The following is a 17965-nucleotide window of genomic DNA, read 5'->3' as shown; positions in this document are numbered from 1 at the left end:
ACGGCGCGGCGCGGTCGGAGACGGACTGAGGACAGTCCGCCCGGTCGACGCACACCGGGAGCGAGGGCCCCTGAGTTGCGAGAATCTCAATTTCTAGGCCCATTCAGGCTAAAAGTCAGTGGGAGCTGGCAAAGGTTAGGGTAGTTCCTAATCCCAGGCTGGATAGTAGGATTGCAAGTACGTATGGGTTCATTGGCGGAGGAGGGACTTTAACCGTCATGTTCGGGGTATGGGCCCCGGGCTCCAGCGCCATCCATTTTCAGGGCTAGTTGATTCGGCAGGTGAGTTGTTACACACTCCTTAGCGGATTCCGACTTCCATGGCCACCGTCCTGCTGTCTATATCAACCAACACCTTTTCTGGGGTCTGATGAGCGTCGGCATCGGGCGCCTTAACCCGGCGTTCGGTTCATCCCGCAGCGCCAGTTCTGCTTACCAAAAGTGGCCCACTAGGCGTCTCGCATTCCACGCCCAGGCTCCAAGCCAGCGAGCCGGGCTTCTTACCCATTTAAAGTTTGAGAATAGGTTGAGATCGTTTCGGCCCCAAGGCCTCTAGTCATTCGCTTTACCGGATAAAACTGCTTGTTCGAGCGGCGCCAGCTATCCTGAGGGAAACTTCGGAGGGAACCAGCTACTAGATGGTTCGATTAGTCTTTCGCCCCTATACCCAGGTCGGACGACCGATTTGCACGTCAGGACCGCTGCGGGCCTCCACCAGAGTTTCCTCTGGCTTCGCCCTGCCCAGGCATAGTTCACCATCTTTCGGGTACCATCGCACACGCTCTAGCTCCACCTGCCCGGCGGTGCGGGCGAGACGGGCCGGTGGTGCGCCCCCCGCCGGGGCGGGGGGATCCCACCTGGACCGGCGAGCGCCGGCCTTCACCTTCATTGCGCCGTGGGGGCTCGAGGACACCCTTTGACTCGCGCGTGCGTTAGACTCCTTGGTCCGTGTTTCAAGACGGGTCGGGTGGGTGGCCGACCTCGCCGCGGACCTCGAGCACCCTTTACGAGGGCCTGATCCCCGCCCTGACGGCGCGGCGCGGTCGGAGACGGACTGAGGACAGTCCGCCCCGGTCGACGCACACACCGGGAGCGAGGGGCCCCGTCCCTCCCCCGTCGGGAGGAGAGAAGGCGCGAGGACACTGCCCACGACCCCGGGGGTAAGCGGCAAAGTCGGAGCGTGGGGGCTCTGTAAAGCTCGCGACCCGGAGGCTGCGAGCCACCTTCGCCCCCCGACCCTTCCTGGCCAAACCGGAGCCGGTCGCGGCGCACCGCCTCGGAAGAAGTGCGCCGACGGCGGCCGAGCTAACGGCCGGGCGGCGGTCCCCACCGAAGGGGATCCACGCGCACCGACCGGGCCGACCCGGACCCGCCGGGTTGAATCCTCCGGCAGACCGTGCGGACCCCACCCGTTTACCTCTTAACGGTTTCACGCCTCTTGAACTCTCTCTTCAAAGTTCTTTTCAACTTTCCTCACGGTACTTGTCGACTATCGGTCTCGTGCGGTATTTAGCCTTAGATGGAGTTTACCACCCACTTTGGGCTGCATTCCCAAGCAACCCGACTCCAAGAAGAACCGCACTCGGCGGGCGGGGCCGCCACCGCCTCACACCGTCCACGGGCTAAGCCTCCATCAGAAGGACTTGGGCCCCGGCCCGCGCCGAGAGCGGTCTTCTGTACGCCACATTTCCCTCGCCCGTGGCCGGGCGGGATTCGGCGCTGGGCTCTTCCCTCTTCGCCGCCGCTACTGAGGGAATCCTTGTTAGTTTCTTTTCCTCCGCTTAGTAATATGCTTAAATTCAGCGGGTTGTCTCGCCTGACCTGAGGTCGTACTCGGAGGGGGTCGTGGCGGCCGCTCCGCTATCCCCAGAGGGACGGGAGGCTGGCCTGAGTCGAGTCGGTCGCCGCCGAGCGCAACGCACGCCGCCGGAAACCCCACGGACGCGTCCCCCCACAACGACGGCGTCCGCCCGTCGGCGCGAGAGTTGGGGGTCGAGACCCCGGTCCTCGCAGAACCGAGCGGACGTGTCGCCGCCGCCTCCCGCCCCGGAGGGACGAGAGAGATGGAGGCGCGCTCAACGACGGCGTCCGCCCGTCGGCGCGAGAGTTGGGGGTCGAGACCCCGGTCCTCGCAGAACCGAGCGGACGTGTCGCCGCCGCCTCCCGCCCCCAGAGGGGACGAGAGACGGAGGGAGCCCTCCCACCAAAACGACGCCCCGCCCACGGACGAGAGTTGGAGGTCCCGTCGCGGGCAGCGGAGGGGTTCAGACCCACCGGCAGTCGGAGGGAGGACCTCCGGTCCTCGAGCCGCAGACGAGGCGCCGCCCTCCCCTCCCGTAGGGGAGGGAGAGAGACGGTGGAAGGGGCCAGAGGAGGCCGGGCGGAAGCGGACCCGGGCGGTCTGCACTTAGGAGGACGGAGGAGGTCAAAAGCCCCTACGAAGCTCCAGCCGCGGGACCCGGAGGCCCCGATCGATAGGAAAGCGACCCTCAGTAGGCGTGGCCCGGAGGAACCCGGGGCCGCAAAGTGCGTTCAAGTGTCGATGATCAATGTGTCCTGCACCACATTAGTTCTCGCAGCTAGCTGCGTTCTTCATCGACGCACGAGCCGAGTGATCCACCGCTAAGAGTTGTACTCTTTGTTTGAGGTAAGTAGGCTGAGACGGACAGAACGGGGGGGTTAAAAAAAAACCGGGGGTCGAAACCCCGGACGGGCGCCCCCCGTTGCGGGGGGGTCTTCAAACCCACGGTCCCGGCAGGGTTGCCGGGCCATTCAGGGTACCCGCCCAGGGCGGCGCCTAGTCCCGGAGGAAGGCGCCGATGGGAACGTGTCAGATCCGATACCTTTGCCGCATCATTGCATCAGTTGGGCTGACGTCCGATACCTTTGCCGCATCAGTTGATCCTTCTTACAGGTTCTCGTCCGATACCTTTGCCGCATCCGGTGTTACGACTTTTCTTCGGGTTAAAGGTTTTTAACCCGACCGGGTGGGCGGGGAGGACCGCGCCGGAGCCCCCGACCTCCCCCTCTCCACCGCCGCCACGCGCTCGGGCGTCTTTTTTTCGCTCAAAACGTTTTTCGGGTCCGGCCTTGTCCCGACACTGCTGTAATGATCCTTCCGCAGGTTCACCTACGGAAACCTTGTTACGACTTTTACTTCCTCTAGAAAGTCCATAATTTTTAAAAACGTCCTTTTGGATATATGTTTGTCGGTTCGTGGACGCAGGTTCGTGGGACCTGCGCGCCGACCCCCCGGAATTTTTGCCGGACTCGCCGCCGGCGTCTGCCGGACCGCACCGGACGGCGGGACGACCCTGACATGTCCGGGAGCCCCTAGCCCCCCCAGGGGCCAAACGGGGGCCGAAAGAATTTCGGGGCCTCAAACTGCAGTTCTGCCCTTCTCCACAGTGTGGCGCACAGCTGTCCAAACTTAGGTTTACAACAGTGGCCTTCACCCAGATGGGGGGTGGACACTTTTTTGGTCCCACGAACACACTATTTGTCCATTTGACCATTATAGTCACGGAACGACCACGGGACCCTTGCGGACCACCGCCCCGACCCCAGGCCCCACCCCCCCAGGTCCACGGAACCACTATTTGTCCATTTGACCATTATAGTGACGGAAAGACCACGGGACCCCTGCGGACCACACCCTCCCACCCCCAGGTCCACAAAACCACTATTTGTCCATTTGACCATTATAGTCACGGAACGACCACGGGACCCTTATGGACCACCGCCCGACCCCAGGCCCCACCCCCAGGTCCACAAAACCACTATTTGTCCATTTGACCATTATAGTCACGGAACGACCACGGGACCCTTGCGGACCACCGCCCACCCCAGGCCCCACCCCCCCAGGTCCACAAAACCACTATTTGTCCATTTGACCATTATAGTGACGGAAAGACCACGGGACCCCTGCGGACCACCGCCCACCCCAGGCCCCACCCCCAGGTCCACAAAACCACTATTTGTCCATTTGACCATTATAGTGACGGAAAGACCACTGGACCCCTGCGGACCGGCCCCCAACCCCCCCTGGTCCACGAAACCACTATTTGTCCATTTGACCATTATAGTCACGGAACGACCACGGGACCCTTGCGGACCACCGCCCCGACCCCAGGCCCCACCCCCCATGGTCCACGAAACCACTATTTGTCCATTTGACCATTATAGTCACGGAACGACCACGGGACCCTTGCGGACCACCGCCCCGACCCCAGGCCCCACCCCCCCAGGTCCACGAAACCACTATTTGTCCATTTGACCATTATAGTGACGGAAAGACCACGGGACCCCTGCGGACCACCGCCCCGACCCCAGGCCCCACCCCCCCAGGTCCACAAAACCACTATTTGTCCATTTGACCATTATAGTGACGGAAAGACCACTGGACCCCTGCGGACCGGCCCCCCACCCCCTCTGGTCCACGAAACCACTATTTGTCCACTTGACCATTATAGTCACGGAACGACCACGGGACCCCTGCGGACCACCGCCCCGACCCCTGGCCCCAGCCCCCCAGGACCACGAAACCACTATTTGTCCATTTGACCATTATAGTGACGGAAAGACCACGGGACCCCTGCGGACCACACCCCTCCCACCCCCCCAGGTCCACGAAACCACTATTTGTCCATTTGACCATTATAGTCACGGAACGACCACGGGACCCCTGGACCACCGCCCGACCCCATGCCCCACCCCCAGGTCCACGAAACCACTATTTGTCCATTTGACCATTATAGAGACGGAAAGACCCCAGGACCCCTGTGGACCAGCTCCCCACCCCCATGTCCACAAAACCACTATTCATTTAAAAATACATGTCCACTTGCAATTATTAAATAGCCATTCAATTGAATAGATTGCAAGTGGGATATGTGTCCACTGCACTTTATTAAATAGCCATTCAATTGAATACATTGCAAGTGGGATATGTTTCCACTTGCACTTTATTAAATAGCCATTCAATTGAATACATTGCAAGTGGGATATGTGTCCACCGCACTTTATTAAATAGCCATTCAATTGAATACATTGCAAGTGGGATATGTGTCCACTTGCAGTTTATTGTATGGTTCCGGTTTAATAGGTTGGTGGACAATCATCCCACTAACCTACTATAGCCATTCAATTGAATACATTGCAAGTGGATATGTGTCCACCGCACTTTATTAAATAGCCATTCAATTGAATACATTGCAAGTGGGATATGTGTCCACTTGCAGTTTATTGTATGGTTCCGGTTTAATAGGTTGGTGGACAATCATCCCACTAACCTACTATAGCCATTCAATTGAATACATTGCAAGTGGGATATGTGTCCACGCACTTTATTAAATAGCCATTCAATTGAATACATTGCAAGTGGGATATGTGTCCACTTGCAGTTTATTGTATGGTTCGGTTTAATAGGTTGGTGGACAATCATCCCACTAACCTACTATAGCCATTCAATTGAATACATTGCAAGAGGGATATGTGTCCACTCGCACTTTATTAAATAGCCATTCAATTGAATACATTGCAAGTGGGATATGTGTCCACTTGCAGTTTATTGTATGGTTCCGGTTTAATAGGTTGGTGGACAATCATCCCACTAACCTACTATAGCCATTCAATTGAATACATTGCAAGTGGGATATGTGTCCACTGCACTTTATTAAATAGCCATTCAATTGAATACATTGCAAGTGGGATATGTGTCCACTTGCAGTTTATTGTATGGTTCCGGTTTAATAGGTTGGTGGACAATCATCCCACTAACCTACTATAGCCATTCAATTGAATACATTGCAAGTGGGATATGTGTCCACCGCACTTTATTAAATAGCCATTCAATTGAATACATTGCAAGTGGGATATGTGTCCACTTGCAGTTTATTGTATGGTTCCGGTTTAATAGGTTGGTGGACAATCATCCCACTAACCTACTATAGCCATTCAATTGAATACATTGCAAGTGGGATATGTGTCCACTGCACTTTATTAAATAGCCATTCAATTGAATACATTGCAAGTGGGATATGTGTCCACTTGCAGTTTATTGTATGGTTCCGGTTTAATAGGTTGGTGGACAATCATCCCACTAACCTACTATAGCCATTCAATTGAATACATTGCAAGTGGGATATGTGTCCACTCGCACTTTATTAAATAGCCATTCAATTGAATACATTGCAAGTGGGATATGTGTCCACTTGCAGTTTATTGTATGGTTCCGGTTTAATAGGTTGGTGGACAATCATCCCACTAACCTACTATAGCCATTCAATTGAATACATTGCAAGTGGGATATGTGTCCACTCGCACTTTATTAAATAGCCATTCAATTGAATACACTGCAAGTGGGATATGTGTCCACTTGCAGTTTATTGTATGGTTCCGGGTTAATAGGCTGGTGTCATTTTCATGCCATAATACTGTAAAATTTGCATAAAAATGAATGTCCACGGAAGCATTATGTAGGGCCCGCTGTATTAATTAGAAATGGACATTTCTTCATGTGAAAACATCCATTTCCAATTTATTCAGCGGGACCTACATAATGCTTCCGTGGACACTTAAATTTGTGCAATATTCATTCAACCCATTCATGTAATTTTCATGCCATAATACTGTAAAATTTGCATAAAATGAATGTCACGGAAGCATTATGTAGGGCCGCTGAATAAATTGAAATGGACATTTCTTCATGTGAAAACGTCCATTTCAATTTATTCAGCGCCTAAATAATGCTTCCGTGGACACATAAATTTGTGCAATATTCATTCAACCCATTCATGTAATTTTCATGCCATAATACTGTAAAATTTGCATAATGAATGTCCACGGAAGCATTATGTAGGGCCGCTGAATAAATTGGAAATAGACATTTCTTCATGAAAACGTCCATTTCAATTTATTCAGCGCCTAAATAATGCTTCCGTGGACACCTAAATTTGTGCAATATTGTTGGTGAAAATACCTCTACTGTACTCAGCACGCTCAGTGGAACCTATTCATGTCATTTTCATGCCATAATACTGTAAAATTTGCATAATGAATGTTCACGGAAGCATTATGTAGGGCCCACTGAATAAATTGGAAATAGACATTTCTTCATGTAAAACGTCCATTTCAATTTATTCAGCGCACCTACATAATGCTTCCGTGGACACCAAATTTGTGCAATATTCATTCAACCCATTCATGTAATTTTCATGCCATAATACTGTAAAATTTGCATAAAATGAATGTCCACGGAAGCATTATGTAGGGCCGCTGAATAAATTGGAAATGGACATTTCTTCATGTGAAAACGTCCATTTCCAATTTATTCAGCGCCCTACATAATGCTTCCGTGGACACCTAAATTTGTGCAATATTGTTGGTGAAAACACTCTACTGTACTCAGCACGCTCAGTGGAACCCATTCATGTCATTTTCATGCCATAATACTGTAAAATTTGCATAATGAATGTCCACGGAAGCACTATGTAGGGCCAGCTGAATAAATTGGAAATGGACATTTCTTCATGTGAAAACGTCCATTTCCAATTTATTCAGCGGCCCTACATAATGCTTCCGTGGACACTAAATTTGTGCAATATTGTTGGTGAAAACACATCTACTGTACTCAGCACGCTCAGTGGAACCTATTCATGTCATTTTCATGCCATAATACTGTAAAATTTGCATAATGAATGTTCACGGAAGCATTATGTAGGGCCGCTGAATAAATTGGAAATGGACATTTCTTCATGTGAAAACGTCCATTTCCAATTTATTCAGCGGCCCTACATAATGCTTCCGTGACACCTAAATTTGTGCAATATTGTTGGTGAAAATACCTCTACTGTACTCAGCACGCCTGTGGAACTGTGGAACCCATTCATGTCATTTTCATGCCATAATACTGTATAATTTGCATTAAAATTGTTGTTTCTTATGTTGGAATTTGAGTTGGATTTTGGTGAACTTCACCACATATGGTGCATGACCACCTGTAACTTATTTAACGGTGCCTCCGTAGGTGTTCCGTGGACGATATAGTAAAAGTCATATTTCATAACTGCAATGATATAACTGAGTAATACCTACAGTTTAGTGCCCAGGAACATCACCCAGCAGCCCCATGTACATTAGAGTACATAAAATGTCTTATTTTGCATAATGAATGTTCACGGAAGCATTATGTAGGGCCGCTGAATAAATTGGAAATGGACATTTCTTCATGCAAAACGTCCATTTCCAATTTATTCAGCGCACCCTACATAATGCTTCCGTGGACACCTAAATTTGTGCAATATTGTTGGTGAAAACACCTCTACTGTACTCAGCACGCTCAGTGGAACCCATTCATGTCATTTTCATGCCATAATACTGTAAAATTTGCATAATGAATGTCACGGAAGCACTATGTAGGGCCGCTGAATAAATTGGAAATAGACATTTCTTCATGCGAAAACGTCCATTTCCAATTTATTCAGCGCGCCCTAAATAATGCTTCCGTGGACACCTAAATTTGTGCAATATTGTTGGTGAAAACACCACTACTGTACTCAGCACGCTCAGTGGAACCCATTCATGTCATTTTCATGCCATAATACTGTAAAATTTGCATAATGAATGTCCACGGAAGATTATAGGCTCGCTGAATAAATTGGAAATGGACATTTCTTCATGTGAAAACGCCCATTTCAATTTATTCAGCGGCCCTACATAATGCTTCCGTGGACACCTAAATTTGTGCAATATTGTTGGTGAAAACACATCTACTGTACTCAGCACGCTCAGTGGAACCTATTCATGTCATTTTCATGCCATAATACTGTAAAATTTGCATAATGAATGTCCACGAAGATTATAGTTCGCTGAATAAATTGGAAATGGACATTTCTTCATGTGAAAACGTCCATTTCCAATTTATTCAGCGGGCCCTACATAATGCTTCCGTGGACACCGAAATTTGTGCAATATTGTTGGTGAAAACACATCTACTGTACTCTGCACGCTCAGTGGAACCTATTCATGTCATTTTCATGCCATAATACTGTAAAATTTGCATAATGAATGTTCACGGAAGATTATAGTTCGCTGAATAAATTGGAAATGGACATTTCTTCATGTAAAACGTCCATTTCCAATTTATTCAGCGGCCCTACATAATGCTTCCGTGGACACCTAAATTTGTGCAATATTGTTGGTGAAAATACCTCTACTGTACTCAGCATGCTCTGTGGAACTGTGGAACCCATTCATGTCATTTTCATGCCATAATACTGTATAATTTGCATTAAAATTGTTGTTTCTTATGTTGGAATTTGAGTTGGATTTTGGTGAACTTCACCACATATGGTGCATGACCACCTGTAACTTATTTGACGGTGCCTCCGTAGGTGTTCCGTGGACTATATAGTAAAAGTCATATTTCATAACTGCAATGATATAACTGAGTAATACCTACAGTTTAGTGCCCAGGAACATCACCCAGCAGCCCCATGTACATTAGAGTACATAAAATGTCTTATTTTGCATAATGAATGTCCACGGAAGCATTATAGGGCCGCTGAATAAATTGGAAATGGACATTTCTTCATGCAAAACGTCCATTTCCAATTTATTCAGCGCACCCTACATAATGCTTCCGTGGACACCTAAATTTGTGCAATATTGTTGGTGAAAACACCTCTACTGTACTCAGCACGCTCAGTGGAACCCATTCATGTCATTTTCATGCCATAATACTGTAAAATTTGCATAATGATGTCCACGGAAGATATAGTTCGCTGAATAAATTGGAAATAGACATTTCTTCATGCGAAAACGCCCATTTCCAATTTATTCAGCGCCCTAAATAATGCTTCCGTGGACACCTAAATTTGTGCAATATTGTTGGTGAAAACACCACTACTGTACTCAGCACGCTCAGTGGAACCCATTCATGTCATTTTCATGCCATAATACTGTAAAATTTGCATAATGAATGTCCACGGAAGATATAGTTCGCTGAATAAATTGGAAATGGACATTTCTTCATGTGAAAACGTCCATTTCCAATTTATTCAGCGGCCCTACATAATGCTTCCGTGGACACCAAATTTGTGCAATATTGTTGGTGAAAACACATCTACTGTACTCTGCACGCTCAGTGGAACCCATTCATGTCATTTTCATGCCATAATACTGTAAAATTTGCATAAAATGAATGTTCACGGAAGATATAGTTCGCTGAATAAATTGGAAATGGACATTTCTTCATGTGAAAACGTCCATTTCAATTTATTCAGCGGCCCTACATAATGCTTCCGTGGACACCTAAATTTGTGCAATATTGTTGGTGAAAATACCTCTACTGTACTCAGCACGCTCTGTGGAACTGTGGAACCCATTCATGTCATTTTCATGCCATAATACTGTATAATTTGCATTAAAATTGTTGTTTCTTATGTTGGAATTTGAGTTGATTTTGGTGAACTTCACCACATATGGTGCATGACCACCTGTAACTTATTTGACGGTGCCTCCGTAGGTGTTCCGTGGACTATATAGTAAAAGTCATATTTCATAACTGCAATGATATAACTGAGTAATACCTACAGTTTAGTGCCCAGGAACATCACCCAGCAGCCCCATGTACATTAGAGTACATAAAATGTCTTATTTTGCATAAAATGAATGTCCACGGAAGATTATAGTTCGCTGAATAAATTGGAAATGGACATTTCTTCATGCAAAACGTCCATTTCAATTTATTCAGCGCCCTACATAATGCTTCCGTGGACACCTAAATTTGTGCAATATTGTTGGTGAAAACACCTCTACTGTACTCAGCACGCTCAGTGGAACCCATTCATGTCATTTTCATTCCATAATACTGTAAAATTTGCATAAAATTGAATGTCCACGGAAGATTATAGTTCGCTGAATAAATTGGAAATAGACATTTCTTCATGTGAAAACGTCCATTTCAATTTATTCAGCGCCCTAAATAATGCTTCCGTGGACACCTAAATTTGTGCAATATTGTTGGTGAAAACACCACTACTGTACTCAGCACGCTCAGTGGAACCCATTCATGTCATTTTCATGCCATAATACTGTAAAATTTGCATAATGAATGTCCACGGAAGCATTATGTAGGGCCGCTGAATAAATTGAAATGGACATTTCTTCATGAAAACGTCCATTTCAATTTATTCAGCGGCCCTACATAATGCTTCCGTGGACACCTAAATTTGTGCAATATTGTTGGTGAAAACACCTCTACTGTACTCAACACGCTCAGTGGAACCCATTCATGTCATTTTCATGCCATAATACTGTAAAATTTGCATAATGAATGTTCACGAAGATTATAGTTCGCTGAATAAATTGGAAATGGACATTTCTTCATGTGAAAACGTCCATTTCCAATTTATTCAGCGCCCTACATAATGCTTCCGTGACACCTAAATTTGTGCAATATTGTTGGTGAAAATACCTCTACTGTACTCAGCACGCTCTGTGGAACTGTGGAACCCATTCATGTCATTTTCATGCCATAATACTGTATAATTTGCATTAAAATTGTTGTTTCTTATGTTGGAATTTGAGTTGGATTTTGGTGAACTTCACCACATATGGTGCATGACCACCTGTAACTTATTTGACGGTGCCTCCGTAGGTGTTCCGTGGGCGATATAGTAAAAGTCATATTTCATAACTGTAATGATATAACTGAGTAATACCTACAGTTTAGTGCCCAGGAACATCACCCAGCAGCCCCATGTACATTAGAGTACATAAAATGTCTTATTTTGCATAATGAATGTCCACGGAAGCACTATGTAGGGCCGCTGAATAAATTGGAAATAGACATTTCTTCATGCGAAAACGCCCATTTCCAATTTATTCAGTGCGCCCTAAATAATGCTTCCGTGGACACCCAAATTTGTGCAATATTGTTGGTGAAAACACCTCTACTGTACTCAGCACGCTCAGTGGAACCCATTCATGTCATTTTCATGCCATAATACTGTAAAATTTGCATAAAATGAATGTCACGGAAGCATTATGTAGGGCCGCTGAATAAATTGAAATGGACATTTCTTCATGTGAAAACGTCCATTTCAATTTATTCAGCGCCCTACATAATGCTTCCGTGGACACCAAATTTGTGCAATATTGTTGGTGAAAACACCTTTACTGTACTCAGCACGCTCAGTGGAACCCATTCATGTCATTTTCATGCCATAATACTGTAAAATTTGCATAATGAATGTTCACGGAAGATTATAGTTCGCTGAATAAATTGGAAATGGACATTTCTTCATGTGAAAACGTCCATTTCCAATTTATTCAGCGGCCCTACATAATGCTTCCGTGGACACCTAAATTTGTGCAATATTGTTGGTGAAAACACCTTTACTGTACTCAGCACACTCAGTGGAACCCATTCATGTCATTTTCATGCCATAATACTGTAAAATTTGCATAATGAATGTTCACGGAAGATTATAGTTCGCTGAATAAATTGGAAATGGACATTTCTTCATGTGAAAACGTCCATTTCAATTTATTCAGCGGCCCTACATAATGCTTCCGTGGACACCTAAATTTGTGCAATATTGTTGGTGAAAATACCTCTACTGTACTCAGCACGCTCTGTGGAACTGTGGAACCCATTCATGTCATTTTCATGCCATAATACTGTATAATTTGCATTAAAATTGTTGTTTTTATGTTGGAATTTGGAGTTGGATTTTGGTGAACTTCACCACATATGTTGCATGACCACCTGTAACTTATTTGACGGTGCCTCCGTAGGTGTTCCGTGGACTATATAGTAAAAGTCATATTTCATAACTGCAATGATATAACTGAGTAATACCTACAGTTTAGTGCCCAGGGAACATCACCCAGCAGCCCCATGTACATTAGAGTACATAAAATGTCTTATTTTGCATAAAAATGAATGTCCACGGAAGCATTATGTAGGGCCGCTGAATAAATTGGAAATAGACATTTCTTCATGCGAAACGTCCATTTCCAATTTATTCAGTGCGCCTAAATAATTCTTCCGTGGACACCTAAATTTGTGCAATATTGTTGGTGAAAACACCTCTACTGTACTCAGCACGCTCAGTGGAACCCATTCATGTCATTTTCATGCCATAATACTGTAAAATTTGCATAATGAATGTCCACGGAAGCATTATGTAGGGCCGCTGAATAAATTGGAAATGGACATTTCTTCATGTGAAAACGCCCATTTCCAATTTATTCAGTGGGCCCTACATAATGCTTCCGTGGACACCTAAATTTGTGCAATATTGTTGGTGAAAATACCTCTACTGTACTCAGCACGCTCCGTGGAACTGTGGAACCCATTCATGTCATTTTCATGCCATAATACTGTATAATTTGCATTCAAATTGTTGTTTCTGATGTTGGAATTTGGAGTTGGATTTTGGTGAACTTCACCACATATGGTGCATGACCACCTGTAACTTATTTGACGGTGCCTCCGTAGGTGTTCCGTGGACTATATAGTAAAAAGTCACATTTCATAACTGCAATGATATAACTGTGTAATACCTAATGGGCCCGAATGAGGGGCCCACGACGGCGGGGCGTGCCGAATTTCAAGTCGTGCGACCTTCCGTCTCCGTGACGGGCATGTCCCGCTTCCCATTTAAGCGTGTAACGGTTTGGTGGACACACGCTCCTTTTTGACCTTTTGACCCCTAAAGAAGGTCGTGCGGTCACGGGACTTTTCCACCCGGTCGAGGGGTCCCCGAGACAAAGGTTCCGATTTCGCTCGATCGACCTCGCGAGCCGTGTTCACGAAACCGCTAGGCCGAACCCACTCAAATAAACTGAAAGTGGGACTTTTTCAGAAGCTCCCAGGGGCCCAAATTGCACACAGAGTTGTGTCAGGAGCCCCGAGCGATGTGCCAACAGGGCCCGGACCTGGGACCCTGAAAAGTATTTTTCCTCATTTTTCATATATCTCTTTGTCTGCCATTAAATTCAATAGGAGAGACCCTGAAACAGGCTTGATTTTGGCAAGACACACGGCCGGACATAAAATGCTTAAGAAGCCGCCACTGCCCTCAAACTCGGGGCCCGAATGAGGGGCCTCGATGACGGGCGTGCCGAGTTTCGAGGTCGTGCGACCTTCCGTCTCTGTACGGGGATGTCCCGCTTCCCATTTAAGCGTGTAACGGTTTGGTGGACGCGCTCCCTTTTTGACCTTTTGACCCCTAAAGAAGGTCGACGGTGACGAGACTTTTCCACCCGGTCGAGGGGTACCCCGAGACAAAGGTTCCGATTGCTCGATCGACCCTCGCGAGCCGTGTCCACGAAACCGCTAGGCCGAACCCACTCAAATAAACTGAAAGTGGGACTTTTTTCAGAAGCTCCCAGAGGGCCCAAATTGCACACAGAGTTGTGTCAGGAGCCCCGGAGCGATGTGCCAACAGGGCCCGGACCCGGGACCCTGAAAAGTATTTTTCCTCATTTTTCATATATCTCTTTGTCTGCCATTGAATTCAATAGGAGAGACCCTGAAACAGGCTTGATTTTGGCAAGACACACGGCCGGACATAAAATGCTTAAGACGCCGCCACTGCCCTCAACCTCGGGGGCCCGAATGGGGGGCCCACGACGGCGGGGCGTGCCGAGTTTCGAGGTCGTGCGACCTTCCGCCTCCGCACGGGGATGTCCCACTTCCCATTTAAGCGTGTAACGGTTTGGTGGACACACGCCCCTTTTTGACCCCTAAAGAAGGTCAGACGGTGACGAGACTTTTCCACCCGGTCGAGGGGTCCCCAGAGACAAAGGTTCCAATTTCGACTCGATCGGACCCTTGCGAGCCGTGTCCACGAAACCGCTAGGCGAACCCATTCAAATAAATGGCAAGTGGGATTTTTCAGAAAAGACCCAGGGGCCCAAACTCGCACGGTGGCTCCTGGGGCCCCAGCGAGCCGCTAAGCGTGGGGCCCTAGGGTGAGGCGTTTCCCGAGGTCCTATGGCTTTGTGGTTCGGGGCATAGCGAGGGCCCCTGAGGTGCCAGAATCTCAAATCTTGGGGCCCTATGACCCTCCGTCTCCGTAAGGAGGACATCACGCTTCCCATTTAAACGCGTAACGGTTTGGTGGACGCGCCCCTTTTTGACCTTTTGATCCCTAACGAAGGTCGACGGTCACGGACTTTTCCACCCGGTCGAGGGGTCGCCCGAGACAAAGGTTCGATTTTGGCTCGATCGGACCCTCGCGAGCCGTGTCCACAAAACTGCTAGGCCGAACCCATTCAAGTAAATGGCAATTGGGACTTTTTCAGAAACGTCCCAGGGGCCCGAAACTTCGACACGGTGGCTCCTTGGGCCCCCGAGCGAGCCACCGGCGCGTGGCCCTAGGCCCAGGGGAAAATCGAGCCTCCTGCACAAAATCTCTCTCTGCCCTCTTAGACTCTTATACACTCAGAGCCTTCGTGTGATTTCAAGGTGCCAGACCAGTGATTTTTCCCCAAGGTCCTACGGCTCCGTGCTTCGGGGGCGCGAAAGAGGGGCCCCTGAGTTGCGAGAATCTCGAATTTCTAGGCCCTACTACCCTCCGTCTCCGTAAGGAGGACATCCCGCTTCCCATTTAAACGCGTAATGGTTTGGTGGACGCGCGCTCCTTTTTGACCTTTTGATCCCTAACGAAGGTCGTGACGGTCACAGGACTTTTCCACCCGGTCGAGGGGTCGCCCGAGACAAAGGTTCCGATTTTGGCTCGATCGGACCTCGCGAGCCGTGTCCACAAAACTGCTAGGCCGAACCCATTCAAGTAAATGGCAATTGGGACTTTTTCAGAAACGTCCCAGGGGCCCGAAACTTGACACGGTGGCTCCTTGGGCCCCCCCGAGCGAGCCACCGAAGGCGCGTGGCCCTAGGCCCAGGGGAAAATCGAGCCTCCTGCACAAAATCTCTCTCTGCCCTCTTAGACTCTTATACACTCAGAGCCTTCGTGTGATTTCAAGGTGCCAGACCAGTGATTTTTCCCCAAGGTCCCACGGCTCCGTGCTTGGGGCGCGAAAGAGGGGCCCCTGAGTTGCGAGAATCTCAATTTCTAGGCCCTACTACCCTCCGTCTCCGTGCACGGGGACGTCCCGCTTCCCGTTTAAGCGTGTAACGGTTTGATGGACGCGATCTCCCTTTTTGACCTTTTGACCCCTAAAGAAGGTCGACGGTCACGGGACTTTTCCACCCGGTCGAGGGGTCCCCGAGACAAAGATTCCAGTTTTGGCTCGATCGGACCCTCGCGAGCCGTGTCCACAAAACTGCTAGGCCGAACCCATTCAAATAAATGGCAAGTGGGATTTTTCAGAAACGTCCCAGGGGCCCAAACTCGGCACGGTGGCTCCTGGGGCCCCCGAGCGAGCCGCTAAAAGCGTGGGGCCCTAGGGTGAGGCGTTTCCCGAGGTCCTATGGCTTTGTGGTTCGGGGTCATAGTTTAGGGCCCCTGAGGTGCCAGAATCTCAAATCTTGGGGCCCTATGACCCTCCGTCTCCGTAAGGAGGACATCACGCTTCCCATTTAAACGCTGTAACGGTTTGGTGGACGCGCTCCTTTTTGACCTTTTGATCCCTAACGAAGGTCGTGACGGTCACGGACTTTTCCACCCGGTCGAGGGGTCGCCCGAGACAAAGGTTCCGATTTTGGCTCGATCGACCTCGCGAGCCGTGTCCACAAAACTGCTAGGCCGAACCCATTCAAGTAAATGGCAATTGGGACTTTTTCAGAAACGTCCCAGGGGCCCAAACTCGACACGGTGGCTCCTTGGGCCCCCGAGCGAGCCACCGAAGGCGCGTGGCCCTAGGCCCAGGGGAAAATCGGGAGCCTCCTGCACAAAATCTCTCTCTCTGCCCTCTTAGACTCTTATACACTCAGAGCCTTTCGTGTGATTTCAAGGTGCCAGACCAGTGATTTTTTCCCCAAGGTCCTACGGCTCCGTGCTTCGGGGGCGCGAAAGAGGGGCCCCTGAGTTGCGAGAATCTCGAATTTCTAGGCCCTACTACCCTCCGTCTCCGTAAGGAGGACATCCCGCTTCCCATTTAAACGCGTAATGGTTTGGTGGACGCGCGCTCCCTTTTTTGACCTTTTGATCCCTAACGAAGGTCGACGGTCACGGACTTTTCCACCCGGTCGAGGGGTCGCCCGAGACAAAGGTTCCGATTTTGGCTCGATCGGACCTCGCGAGCCGTGTCCACAAAACTGCTAGGCCGAACCCATTCAAGTAAATGGCAATTGGGACTTTTTCAGAAACGTCCCAGGGGCCCGAAACTTGACACGGTGGCTCCTTGGGCCCCCCCGAGCGAGCCACCGAAGGCGCGTGGCCCTAGGCCCAGGGGAAAATCGGGAGCCTCCTGCACAAAATCTCTCTCTCTGCTCTCTTAGACTCTTATACACTCAGAGCCTTTCGTGTGATTTCAAGGTGCCAGACCAGTGATTTTTTCCCCAAGGTCCTACGGCTCCGTGCTTCGGGGGCGCGAAAGAGGGGCCCCTGAGTTGCGAGAATCTCGAATTTCTAGGCCCTACTACCCTCCGTCTCCGTACGGGGGACGTCCCGCTTCCCGTTTAAGCGTGTAACGGTTTGATGGACGCGATCTCCCTTTTTTGACCTTTTGACCCCTAAAGAAGGTCGTACGGTCACGGGACTTTTCCACCCGGTCGAGGGGGTCCCCCCGAGACAAAGATTCCAGTTTTGGCTCGATCGGACCCTCGCGAGCCGTGTCCACAAAACTGCTAGGCCGAACCCATTCAAATAAATGGCAAGTGGGATTTTTCAGAAACGTCCCAGGGGCCCGAAACTCGCACCGTGGCTCCTGGGGCCCCCGAGCGAGCCGCTAAAAGCGTGGGGCCCTAGGGTGAGGCGTTTTCCCGAGGTCCTATGGCTTTGTGGTTCGGGGTCATAGCGAGGGCCCCTGAGGTGCCAGAATCTCAAATC

General features: G+C 49.1%; 1 non-coding gene across 1 annotated transcript; it reads right to left on the bottom strand.

The window, feature by feature from the left end:
* Window positions 1-2482: 2482 nt before the first annotated feature.
* On the bottom strand, window positions 2483-2630 carry LOC131535488 (5.8S ribosomal RNA). Its single transcript, XR_009269639.1, has one exon. It is a non-coding gene; the product is annotated as a 5.8S ribosomal RNA (ribosomal RNA).
* Window positions 2631-17965: the final 15335 nt, after the last annotated feature.

This window comes from Onychostoma macrolepis, unplaced genomic scaffold, assembly GCF_012432095.1.
Source record: "Onychostoma macrolepis isolate SWU-2019 unplaced genomic scaffold, ASM1243209v1 Scaffold30, whole genome shotgun sequence".
NCBI classification, from domain to species: domain Eukaryota; kingdom Metazoa; phylum Chordata; class Actinopteri; order Cypriniformes; family Cyprinidae; genus Onychostoma; species Onychostoma macrolepis.
The sequence above is the reverse complement of the archived record's forward strand: the minus strand, read 5'-3'. Positions and strand labels throughout refer to the sequence as shown.